Source organism: Cyclopterus lumpus, chromosome 16 (assembly GCF_009769545.1).
Source record: "Cyclopterus lumpus isolate fCycLum1 chromosome 16, fCycLum1.pri, whole genome shotgun sequence".
NCBI classification, from domain to species: Eukaryota; Metazoa; Chordata; class Actinopteri; order Perciformes; family Cyclopteridae; genus Cyclopterus; species Cyclopterus lumpus.
The window spans coordinates 10,856,735-10,870,109 of record NC_046981.1 but is presented as its reverse complement, the minus strand read 5'-3'; the positions used below and the strand labels follow the sequence as shown (position 1 = coordinate 10,870,109).

General features: G+C 40.3%; 2 long non-coding RNA genes across 2 annotated transcripts; both read right to left on the bottom strand.

Moving 5' to 3' along the window:
- Positions 1-460: 460 nt before the first annotated feature.
- Positions 461-1,912, bottom strand: LOC117745264. The gene is made up of 3 exons (XR_004611220.1): positions 1,779-1,912; positions 1,036-1,172; positions 461-929 (listed from the first exon to the last, which is right to left on the bottom strand). It is a non-coding gene; the product is annotated as an uncharacterized LOC117745264 (long non-coding RNA).
- A 2,132-nt stretch (positions 1,913-4,044) lies between these two features.
- LOC117745263 lies at positions 4,045-5,422 on the bottom strand. Its single transcript, XR_004611219.1, has 3 exons — positions 5,289-5,422; positions 4,546-4,682; positions 4,045-4,440 (listed from the first exon to the last, which is right to left on the bottom strand). It is a non-coding gene; the product is annotated as an uncharacterized LOC117745263 (long non-coding RNA).
- Between the last annotated feature and the right edge of the window lie 7,953 nt (positions 5,423-13,375).

Below are 13,375 nucleotides of genomic sequence, written 5' to 3'. Positions count from 1 at the left end.
TCATAGCAGCATAACGTATTTGTGTTGGACACCTTAGTGGTGATCATGAGAACATAGAACACAGCACAATTACCGAAGTCTTCACGAACATGTGTATGAAGATTACGGCGTATTAAGGTTTTATTTTATTTCATCCACACTTTGTGTACGCTACTATAGATTTAAACTCATACTTTGTGTTTTAAGGACCACATGCAAATGTTATTATTAGTATGTTATTTCCTGCTTTACATGTAAAGCAATGCATCCAAACAGTTACATAATAGTCAACATTTCACCATGGGGTGGGTCCCTGAATGATGAGTTGAGAGACATTTTACATTGTAAATTAAATGAAAAGGCAGATTATGCTTTTTAAAGATGATTTTAAAATCATTCTTGCACGGTAGAGATAGTCAGCTGCCTAAGTTTGAATGATACGGGTATTTTGTTTAGGAACAATCACAAAGCATTCACAAAATGTGACAGCATTCATTTATTTTCTTTATTGTTCACCGATTGCATTTGAACATCAGTGATTTTGCACTCAAAGTCATCACAATTGAATTATCCTCCAAGCCAACATAATAACCCAAAAGATTGATCTTTGTGTGTTAGATCAAGTTTTCCTTCTCAGAACATCTGAAGATGACGTGACTGTTATATGCACTTATTGTAAGTCGCTTTGGATAAAAGCGTCAGCTAAATGACATGTAATGTAATGTAATGTTATAGCCTACAGTGCCAATTGGATATTACAGTTTATGTTTTCATTTAGATTAAATTAAAATACCCAAAGAAGTTCTTACTCAACGTGGCTAACATTATTCCCCTTGAAGCAGCATACAGAAGGATGCTACAAAAGTTACATACTCCATGTAATCAACAACACCATCACCATCTTGATCCAGCATGCTGAAGAACTCCTCAACTTCAGTGGTTGGTGCGGTCTAAACGAAATAAAAAACAGAAGGAGTTGTGAATCCAAAACATAAACCTTAAGTCAAAGAGGCATTGACAGCTATATTGTCAATGTGCTGCTTTTGTTCTACTTACGTCACCGAGAAGCTCCTTTTTGATCAACTGTGTAAGTTCTCCCTTGGTCAAAGTCGACTCGTCTCCTTCTCCTTTAGCATATTTATCAAAGGTTTCCTTAATGAGGCAAATTGCTGTAAGGAGTTTTGACATGATGGCTGGAATGAGAAAGTATTGTTGACTTTAATCAGTGTTTATGGCTAAATATAATGCTTCATTACATCTTAAAACATGGGTTGGACTGCTTTGGAGCATCAAATTAAAATACTGAGTTGGATAACCAACTGGTTAATACAGGGAGAAAATTGGTAGTCTGGTGTGCCAAGAAAGTCTCAAAATGTTTGTTAAACAATTCACGGCATCTGAATGCTGTCCTGCCCTTCACCAAAGACTTCTTGCCCACTCACTTAACTGGATGTTTCTCATCAATGGAACTGTCAGACACTGATTTTCAGTTTTCCACCCTACTGCATGACTTTTAAAATAACTTTTCATTGTTGTTTTTTCCCCAGAATCATCGGTAGCTTAAATTGGATTAATTCACACCAATTTCATGATTATCGTTATTAAACTATTCAATTTAGAAATGCTACCATCTCCTCATAGATTGACATGTTGCGACACATTGTCCACAAACCACACGTCATTCATGCATCTCATGCCACATAATGTTACATTAGGTATCAAGTATTTGGACAAATTAAATGCAAATTGGTTAATGTTGCAATTCAAAAAGGTTTTTTTAAAAACATATTTCTACTTACCAAAATGGTATAACAGCTTGTGCAGGTAGAGAGTGGAAGAGGGTTTTGAGAGGAGAGCACTGACACACAGTGTTTAAATAGAGGTTGACACACCCTCTTTCAAAGCCACACCTTTTTTTTCTCCTTCATTTCTTCTCCAGAAAAACGTACGAAGTGTGAAACTTACAACACTAGAATATACTCTCTTGCTTTCCCTCTGACAGAAGCCCCCCTTTATTATAACAATGCAGAAAAGCTACGAATGAAATTTGCACATTTCACCCAAGATATTTACAATAATTATAGCAGCTTTTGAAAGTATTGGAATGGTGATCAATACAATCTCCTTTTAGTCCGTACAATAAGGGAAGCATCACATGCTATAGATACACCTAACATTAAACAACAAACAGTTTTCTTCAAATATTGACCATAAGTTTCAGAAACATTTTGATTCATTGGTAAAACTAGCACAGCAGGTTTTGGAGGGTGTATCCCATGTTGCACATAGGTCTAACCAGGCTTGTCATGCCATGCAGGTTTTTTTTCACAGCCACACAAAAGTAGGTCAAAAGAAAACCACCTTGTAAATGGAAATGCTAATGAAGAAAAGTAAACTCCCATTTATTTTATATTACATTATATATATTATATTAATTTGTGAACGTTACTTTTCATTGTTTTCCCCCATTTGATATATTTCAGTGGATGTATGTGTTGATTCTTTACTTTCCAATTAAATGTCATTAAATCACTTTTTAACGATTTGAAAGACATTCATGCAAACATGTGTATGTTTCAATTGAGCGCAAGATGCCGCACGGAAAAGAGCACTTAAATCAGGAAATAGTCATGTCGGGCACATTTTGACTTCCCTTTGAAAAATAAGGTATTAAGAAACATAAGGAAGGCCAAAGTGGATTATTTAATTTGAGTAATTAATGATGATGCAAGGGTTAATGGGTAATTGATCAGGAAAAATCTTAATACATTACCTGGAAGAAATAATGATCAGAGAACAAGATAACCTACAATTACAATTAATGTAATCTTCACCCACATCATGACATGATAGCCCTTTTTACAACTTTCTTATGAACTCAGTTGAGCTGCTGGCCCACAGCTTCTCCTCCAGAAACAGTCGGTAACAATACCAGAGGGAACTGTTGTGCAATACAGACGGAGCAAGTTTGGCCAAACAGTCATCTCAGTCAGAGCCACGTTACTTTAATATGTTTTGGGTGACGCTAAGACAGTAGCTCGTAACTACACCTCGAGAATCCTGTCCCCCTTCGAAATACCGGCTCTAACGTTACAGCTACCGGAGCCGTTGCGAGAAGAAGGGTAAGGCAACGGAGGGACCGATGAACAACTTCCTTGTCCCTCGACGTCCGCCATGTTTCTATACTCTTTGTATCATCCACTCAAATTCAGAGAACAATAAATACCCAACAAACATTAGCTTGTAGTAGCGGGCTAATCAGCTCGGCTAGCTAACTGACCGAGATCGCCGGGAAAAGCCGACAAAGTCCGATGATTCACGAGGCTGCCCGAGGATGCATTCCATTCGGCTCACGTGTGTATTGGCTAGTTTCCTGGGCAGGGCACATAATAGTATACAAACAAGTTGTGAGTCAGTCAGTGTTATTTTCTGACTAAATGATCAATGTTATGAACCAGTCTGACTGTCAGCCAGTTGTGCCCAAACTTTGGATCGGAAATACTTCTCATCCTCTTTATTAGGCTCATTGTTTCAGCCACACAAGACCAAAGGGAAATAAATGTTATGGACGCCTCAGAGTGAAAGCTTTAAACACAAGGGAGCATCATAGCAGCATAAAGTATTTGTGTTGGACACCTTAGTGGTGATCATGAGAACATAGAACACAGCACAATTACCGAAGTCTTCACGAACATGTGTATGAAGATTACGGAGTATTAAGGTTTTATTTTATCCACACTTTGTGTACGCCACTATAGTTTTAAACTCATATTTAGCTTTTTAAGGACCACATACAAATGTTATTATTAGTAGTATGTAATTTCCTGCTTTGCAATGCATCCAAACAGTTACATAATAGTCAACATTTCACCATGGGGTGGGTCCCTGAATGATGAGTTGAGAGACATTTTACATTGTAAATTAAATGAAAAGGCAGATTATGCTCTTTAAAGATGATTTTAAAATCATTCTTCCTTGTAGATGCACAGTAGAGATGGTCAGCTGCCTGAGTTTGAATGATACGGGTATTTTGTTTAGGAAGACTCACAAAGCATTCACAAAATGTGACAGCATTCATTTATTTTCTTTATTGTTCACCGATTGCATTTGAACATCAGTGATTTTGCACTCAAAGTCATCACAGTTGAATTATCCTCCAAGCCAACATAATAACCCAAAAAATTGATCTTTGTGTGTTGGATCAAGTTGTCCTTCTCAGAACATCTGAAGATGACATGACTGTTATAGCCTACAGTGCAAATTGGATATTACAGTTTGTTTTCATTTAGAACAAATTAAAATACCCAAAGAAGTTCTTACTCAACGTGGCTAACATTTCATTCCTTGAAGCATCATACAGAAGGATGCTACAAAAGTTACATACTCCATGTAATTAACAACACCATCACCATCTTGATCCAACTTGCAGAAGAACTCCTCAACTTCATTGGTGGGTGCGGTCTGAACAAAAGAAAAACAGAAGGAGTTGTGAATCCAAAACATAAACCTTAAGTCAAAGAGGCATTGACAGCTATATTGTCAATGTGCTGCTTTTGTTCTACTTACGTCACCGAGAAGCTCCTTTTTGATCAACTGTGTAAGTTCTCCCTTGGTCAAAGTCGACTCGTCTCCTTCTCCTTTAGCATATTTATCAAAGGTTTCCTTAATGAGGCAAATTGCTGTAAGGAGTTTTGACATGATGGCTGGAATGAGAAAGTATTGTTGACTTTAATCAGTGTTTATGGCTAAATATAATGCTTCATTACATCTTAAAACATGGGTTGGACTGCTTTGGAGCATCAAATTAAAATACTGAGTTGGATAACCAACTGGTTAATACAGGGAGAAAATTGGTAGTCTGGTGTGCCAAGAAAGTCTCAAAATGTTTGTTAAACAATTCACGGCATCTGAATGCTGTCCTGCCCTTCACCAAAGACTTCTTGCCCACTCACTTAACTGGATGTTTCTCATCAATGGAACTGTCAGACACTGATTTTCAGTTTTCCACCCTACTGCATGACTTTTAAAATAACTTTTCATTGTTGTTTTTTCCCCAGAATCATCGGTAGCTTAAATTGGATTAATTCACACCAATTTCATGATTATCGTTATTAAACTATTCAATTTAGAAATGCTACCATCTCCTCATAGATTGACATGTTGCGACACATTGTCCACAAACCACACGTCATTCATGCATCTCATGCCACATAATGTTACATTAGGTATCAAGTATTTGGACAAATTAAATGCAAATTGGTTAATGTTGCAATTCAAAAAGGTTTTTTTAAAAACATATTTCTACTTACCAAAATGGTATAACAGCTTGTGCAGGTAGAGAGTGGAAGAGGGTTTTGAGAGGAGAGCACTGACACACAGTGTTTAAATAGAGGTTGACACACCCTCTTTCAAAGCCACACCTTTTTTTTCTCCTTCATTTCTTCTCCAGAAAAACGTACGAAGTGTGAAACTTACAACACTAGAATATACTCTCTTGCTTTCCCTCTGACAGAAGCCCCCCTTTATTATAACAATGCAGAAAAGCTACGAATGAAATTTGCACATTTCACCCAAGATATTTACAATAATTATAGCAGCTTTTGAAAGTATTGGAATGGTGATCAATACAATCTCCTTTTAGTCCGTACAATAAGGGAAGCATCACATGCTATAGATACACCTAACATTAAACAACAAACAGTTTTCTTCAAATATTGACCATAAGTTTCAGAAACATTTTGATTCATTGGTAAAACTAGCACAGCAGGTTTTGGAGGGTGTATCCCATGTTGCACATAGGTCTAACCAGGCGTGTCATGCCATGCAGGTTTTTTTTCACAGCCACACAAAAGTAGGTCAAAAGAAAACCACCTTGTAAATGGAAATGCTAATGAAGAAAAGTAAACCCCTATTTATTTTATATTACATTATATATATTATATTAATTTGTGAACGTTACCTTCCCCCATTTTTATCTATTTCAGTGGATGTATGTGTTGATTGTTTACTTTCCAATCAAACGTCATTAAATCACTTTTGAACGATTTGAAAAGCAATATGACACTGAAGGAGTTGTAACAGTGCTTTTATAAGTATGCTCTTTCCAACTAGAGGATGTAGAGGGCAAATGCATAATATTGTGTTCAGCAAAAAATATGAAAGAAAGGACACCTGCCTTATAAACTCCTCTGGGCTTGGTTTGAACACAATAGGCAAAGGTTTTGCTCAAGCTGAATCTGCAATTGGGCGACTGCAACATCATAACTCGATCTGATCATCCACAAAAGATCCACACCCTGGAGAGGAGACACAAGAGGCCACATGCCAGAGAAATAATTAGCCTGTTGGACAGTTGTATTTCTGCAAGAAGAGGTGTTCAAGACAAGTCCTGCTGATGAAGAACTCGTGAGGTTCCTGAACGCATCGCTCTCTCTCTTCCGGTAAGCGCATTGCATCACTTCCGGTTGCCAGTTTAGCAGCTCTCGATGTTTTCTTCTCCCCCTCCCGCTCCCTCTTGCTCAGAGTGTCTCATGTATAGCTATTCCTCTGCCTCCCTTAATGATAACGGTACATGCAACAAGTGTAGTTCATTTGCTAGGTTGGAGGCAGTTCTAAGTGGGTTAGATGCACGGCTCCGCACCATCGCAGCTCAGACAGTTACGCTAGTTAGCCCGCCTCCCCCCATAGTCGGCGCGGAGCCTTTAGCATTAGCCTCTGTTAGCTGTCCCCCGGCAGCCCCCGAGCAGCCGGATGGCTGGGTGACTGTTCGAAGCGGTTTTAAGTCTAAACAGAAGCCCACTGAGCACCACCAACCTCTTCACGTTTCAAACCAGTTTTCCCCACTCAGCGACGCACCCGCTGAGAAACCCACTCTGGTTATAGGTAGCTCCATAGTCAGAAACGTGAAGATAGCGAAGCCAGGGACCAAAGTCATATGCATCCCGGGGGCCAGAGCGGGCGACATTGAATCTTGTTTAAAACTGCTGGCTAAAGATGAGCGTAGTTACAGTAAGATTATAATACACGCCGGCGGTAATGACTCCCGACTGCGGCGGTTGGAGGTCACTAAAATTAATGTGGAATCGGTGTGTACTTATGCCAAGACAATGTCAGACACCGTAGTTTTCTCTGGCCCTCTCCCCAATCTGATCAATGATGACATGTATAGCCGCATGTCGTCATTCAACCGCTGGTTGTCCAGGTGGTGCCCAGCAAACAATGTGGGCTACATAGATAACTGGCAGACTTTCTGGGGAAAGCCTGATCTGATGAGTCGAGACGGCATTCATCCCACTTGGGATGGAGCGCGTCTCATTTCTGCAAACATGGCCAAGTTGATTAGCGGACTTAATCCATGACCCAGAGTTCAGATCAGGAAGCAGAAACAGAGTTGTAGTCTTCCACCCTTCTCTGCACTTCCATTCGAGCAGTTACCCACCCTTGACCTTAACTCTATAGAGACTGTGTCTGTCCCACGGCCACTTAAATTAATTAAATCAAAAGTAACCAGAAGAGGAGTCATACAAAATAACCTCATACAGGTTAACATCACTATTTCAAAAGTGCAACAAAACAAGATAATTAAATGTGGACTCCTAAATATTAGATCTCTGTCATCTAAAGCTGTATTAGTAAATGATTTAATATCAGACAATCACATTGATTTATTGTGTCTTACTGAAACCTGGCTGAGCAATGAAGAATATGTCAGCCTAAATGAATCAACTCCTCCAAGTCATATTAATACTCACATTCCTCGAGGCACCGGCCGAGGAGGTGGAGTAGCAGCCATCTTTGACTCAAGCCTATTAATGAATCCTAAACCTAAACTAAACTACAACTCATTTGAAAGCCTTGTTCTTAATCTTTCACATCCAACCTGTAAAACATTACAGCCAATCCTATTTGTTATACTGTACCGGCCACCAGGTCCATATTCAGAATTTATATCTGAATTTTCAGAGTGTTTATCAAGTTCTGTCCTTAAAACTGATATGGTTATTATTGTAGGAGATTTTAATATCCATGTGGATATTGATAATGATTGCCTTAGTACTGCATGTATCTCATTGTTGGACTCGATTGGCTTCTGTCAGAGAGTACAGAAACCCACTCACTGCTTTGGCCACACCCTCGACCTTGTTCTTACATATGGCATTGACATTGAGCATTTGGAGGTCTTCCCACAGAACCCTCTTCTGTCAGACCATTACCTCATAACTTTTGAGTTTATACTTCCGGAGTATACACCGTTAAGTCAAAAGTTTCTACACCAGATGTCTAACTGACAGTGCTGTAGCTAAATTTAAAGAAGCGATTCCTTCTGCATTTGATTCAATACCACGTCTCAATGTGACGGAGGACTCCTGTGCTAACTTTAGTCTGTCCCAGATTGATCATCTTGTCGATAGTGCTACAGGCTCACTGAGAATGACACTAGACTCGATAGCCCCACTGAAGAAAAAGACAGTGAGGCAAAGGAGGTTTGCTCCCTGGTATAACCCTCAGACCCGCGAACTAAAGCAAACATCACGAAAGCAAACATCACGAAAGCTCGAAAGCATATGGCGTTCCACCAATCTGGAAGAATCACGCTTAGTTTGGCGAGACAGCCGTAAAACATATAAAAAGGCTCTCCGTAATGCCAGAGCAGCCTATTACTAATCAGTAATAGAGAAAAATAAGAACAACCCCAGGGTTCTCTTTAGCACTGTAGCCATGCTGACAGAGTCACAGCTCTGTGGAGCCGTGTATTCCTATAGACCTCAGTAGTAATGACTTCATGAACTTCTTCAATGAAAGGATTTGAACTATTAGAGGCAAGATTGATGATCTCTTGCCCTCAACTACTGCCGATCTGTCAAGAGGAGTGGCCTTGGAAACGGCTGTATGCCCTGGTGTATATTTGGATAGCTTTTCTCCCATTAACCTAGACCAATTGTCTTCAACGGTTTCTACTTCTAAATCGTCTACCTGTCTCTTAGACTCCATCCCAACGAGGCTGCTTAAAGACGTGTTGCCTTTAATTGGCACCTCTCTGCTGGATATTGTTAATGTGTCTTTGCTAACAGGGCATGTACCACATTCCTTCAAAGTAGCTGTAATTAAACCTCTCCTGAAAAAGCCCACTCTTAATCCAGAGGTGTTGGCTAACTACAGACCAATCTCTAACCTTCCCTTCCTCTCTAAGATCCTTGAGAAAGTAGTCGCAAATCAGTTGTGCGACTTCCTACATCAGAATAGTTTATTTGAGGAGTTTCAGTCAGGATTTAGAAAACACCACAGCACAGAGACAGCACTGGTGAAAATTACAAATAACCTCCTAATTGCATCAGATAAAGGACTCATCTCCGTACTGGTATTATTAGACCTTAGTGCTGCGTTCGACACCATTGATCATGACATCCTATTACAGAGACTGGATCAGTCGATTGGCATTTCAGGTACCGCACTAAGTTGGTTTAAATCCTATTTATCAGATCGATCTCAATTTGTATTTGTAAACGATGAAGCCTCAATGACCACCAACGTTAATCACGGAGTTCCACAAGGTTCTGTGCTTGGACCAATTTTATTTACCTTATATATGCTTCCTTTGGGCAATATTATTAGGAAACACTGCATAACATTTCATTGCTATGCAGACGATACTCAATTATATCTATCGATCAAACCAGAGGAGACCAACCAGCTCGCTAAAATTCAAGAATGTCTTAAAGACATAAAAACATGGATGACCTGCAACTTCCTGATGTTAAACTCAGACAAAACTGAAGTTATTTTACTGGGCCCTGAACACCTCAGAGATCAATTATCTGGTGATATGGTTTCTGTAGATGGCATTTCCCTGGCATCCAACACCACTGTAAAGAATCTCGGCGTTATCTTTGACCGAGACTTGTCCTTTAACTCCCATGTTAAGCAAATCTCAAGGATTGCATTTTTTCATCTACGTAACATTTCAAAAATCAGGCACATCTTGTCTCAAAGAGATGCAGAAAAGCTGGTTCACGCGTTTGTTACTTCCAGATTAGATTACTTCAACTCCTTATTATCAGGCTGCTCTAATAAGTCTCTTAAATCCCTCCAGTTGATCCAGAATGCTGCAGCTCGTGTACTCACAAAAACTAAGAAAAGAGATCACATTACTCCTGTATTAGCTGCTCTGCACTGGCTCCCTGTAAAATCAAGAATCACATTTAAAATTCTTCTCCTCACCTACAAAGCCTTGATTGGTGATGCACCATCATAGCTTAAGGAGCTTGTAGTACCATATTGCCCCACTAGAGAGCTGCGCTCACTAAATGAGGGGCTACTTGTGGTTCCTAGAGTCCTAAAAAGTAGGATGGGAGCCAGAACCTTCAGTTATCAAGCTCCTCTTTTATGGAACCAGCTTCCACTTTCAGTCCGGGAGGCAGACACAGTCACCTCATTCAAGAATAGACTTAAGACTTTCCTGTTTGATAGTGCTTATAGTTAGGGCTGAATCAGGTTTGCCCTGGTCGAGCCCCTTGATATGCTGCTATAGGCTTATAGGCTGCTGGGGGATGTTTTAGGATACACTGAGCACCTATCTCCTCTTCTCTCTCTCCTTATGGATGAATTTACATCTCTCCATTGCACCTTATTAACTCTGCTTCCTCCCCGGAGTCGTTGTGACTTCACGTCTCATAGGGTCCATTGGACCTGGAGGTGTCTGATGCCTGGTGAGCCAGCCTCCCGCGTTGGCCCTGCTGATGCGCCCCGCCCCCCCTCCTCTCTACCTCCTTCTGTTTCATGGATTGGAGTTCCATTCATACATTGTCATATTCATGTAATGTGTTTATGTAACTTTGTAAATGCTGTTCATTCTGTACACATGACATCTATTGCTTCTGTCCATCCGGGGAGAGGGATCCTCCTCTGTTGCTCTCCTGAAGGTTTCTTCCCTTTTTTCCCTGTCAAAGGTTATTTTTGGGGAGTTTTTTCTGATCCGATGTGAGGTCCTGGGACAGGGATGTCGTATGTGTACAGATTGTAAAGCCCTCTGAGGCAAATTTGTAATTTGTGATATTGGGCTATACAAAATAAACTGAATTGAATTGAAAAGGCTCAAATATCAAAACATGATCAATCACACACAATTGAACCTGCGGCGCTCTTGCTGTGAGGCGACAGTGCTAGCCACTACACCACCGTGCAGCCCATATATATATATAAAGAAATCATATAACATTAATACATCACATATCCATGACAGTATGAATACTGCTAACCCAGGTTAAACTATCTATGTGCACAAGTTTGGGTGGACAACTGCCATCCCTTCAGGTGCTTTTTAAAAGTGCTGAAGGTTGGGCACTCCCTAACAGAGGATGGTAATGTGTTCCAGAGGGTGCCGCCTTTGACCGACAGAACCATCTGACCAAAGGTTGTGCACCTCTGTGGGATGACACAATCGCCTCTGTCGGAGGCTCTGGTGACTCTAGTCGCTGGGCCACAGACGAGTCTCTGTTCGATGTAGTCGTTCAGCGGAGGAGGTGCCAGACCATTTAGGGCGTCGTAAATGATGCTGGCTTCTTTAAGGCTGAGAAGGTTGTTAAAACTTAAAAACTTATGTTTGTTCAGGATGTGGCAGTGATGATGGGTTTGCGGTTTATTGTCAAAGACTTTGAGTGCTCTCTTATACAGAGATTCTATGTGTTTGAGTGTTGTTGTGCACGTGAGTGACCAGCTGGTCAGACAGTACACTAAATTTGCGAAGATCATCGAATATAGGAATGTCCTTGCTGTGTTCTCTGTCAAACTGTTTCTGATGTGCGTGAAGTTTAGTAGGTTGAATTTGATGTAGGTCGCTACCTTTTTGACATGGCTCTTAAAGGTCAGGGTGGAGTCTAGAATTACCCCTAGGTACTTAAACTCGGTTACTAAGTCTAGCTCTGTTCCCTTTACAAATATGTTTGAGTGTGTTATTTTTTGGGCACGTATGGAGAAAATCATACATTTTTTACACAGTTTGTTTAGCATTCAACAGGATGCAGGATTTAGTGAGCCAAGCCTGGGCATCAGACATAGCGGATGATAGGATGCGTAAAGCTTCTTGGTTGTTTTTAGCTGATGTAAAGATTACAGCATCATCCGCGTACAACTGTGTATGTATATTCTGACAGGAGTTGGGTAGTGTGTTAATAAACAGGGAAAATAAAAGCGGCCCAAGGACCGACCCTTGAGGAACACCTACAGGACATTCAAGACAGGGAGACCTAGCACCATCTACAGTAACATCTTGTTTTCTGTTGGATAAGTATGATTTTAACCAGTTAAGAGCATGGGTGAAAAAGTTGAAATGGGTTAACCTGAACAGTAGGATTTGGTGATCTACAGTGTCGAAAGCTCTCTTGAGATCTAAAAAGATAGCACCGACACATGCATTCCTGTACAACAGACCCTTGATCTTTTCAATGAGGACACACAGGGCCGTCTCAGTCGAGTGGTAGGCACGAAAACCAAACTGCATAGGATACAACAGGGGATGGTCTTTGTTGAGATGCTCTACAAGAAGTTGGGCAACCCATTTCTCTGCTATTTTTGATATTATTGTAATGCGGCTCTCTTGCAGCTGCTGTCAATCCTATGGTGTGGTGGCTAGCTAACGTTAAGTTAGCTAACGTTAGCCAACTAGTGCTGCAATGACTATAGCTAAGATGACTCAAATCAACAATCTCACAACTATCAACACTTCCTCAGCTCACTAACTCGCTAGTGGCCTGTCTACTACACTAATTGTCTCATTTGATTTTACGATAGCTAATGAACATTAGCCTAACATACACTATGTATAGCTAAATTAGAAGATCAGACACCTGTCTCCCCCCTCCCCCGCCAAAGATATACTCCAATCCGTTGTTGGTCTTCTTCACCACCGTCGTTTGTGGGGGGAGTAGCAGGTATTTCGATTTTTGCTTCCATCATGAAATCAGTCTTCTACTCATGTAGTCACTCGCTAGCTAAGTTAGCATCCTGGGCATCACTGGGAATAAAATTAACGCACTAGTTTGCAATTGCGCAATAACACTGACTAACCAATGATTTAACTTGCAAACTAGGACCACTGATTCACCAAAACCTGCTTGCTTGGAGTCTGTGTTCCACCATAGTCCCCGACGTTGCTCTCATGATTCATTTTTGTTCTAAAAATAGATTTGATTTTGTAGCGAGTAACAAAGGTTTCGGGGGAAATGTATGGTAGTGAAAGTATCAGTTTTCTTTGCAAAATGTAATGAAGTAAAAGTGAAAGTCAACAGAAATATAAATAGTAAAGTAAAGTACAGATATCCAAAAAAACGACTTGAGTACAGTAACAAAGTATTTCTACTTCATTACTATACACCACTGGGCAGGGCAGATAATAGTATAC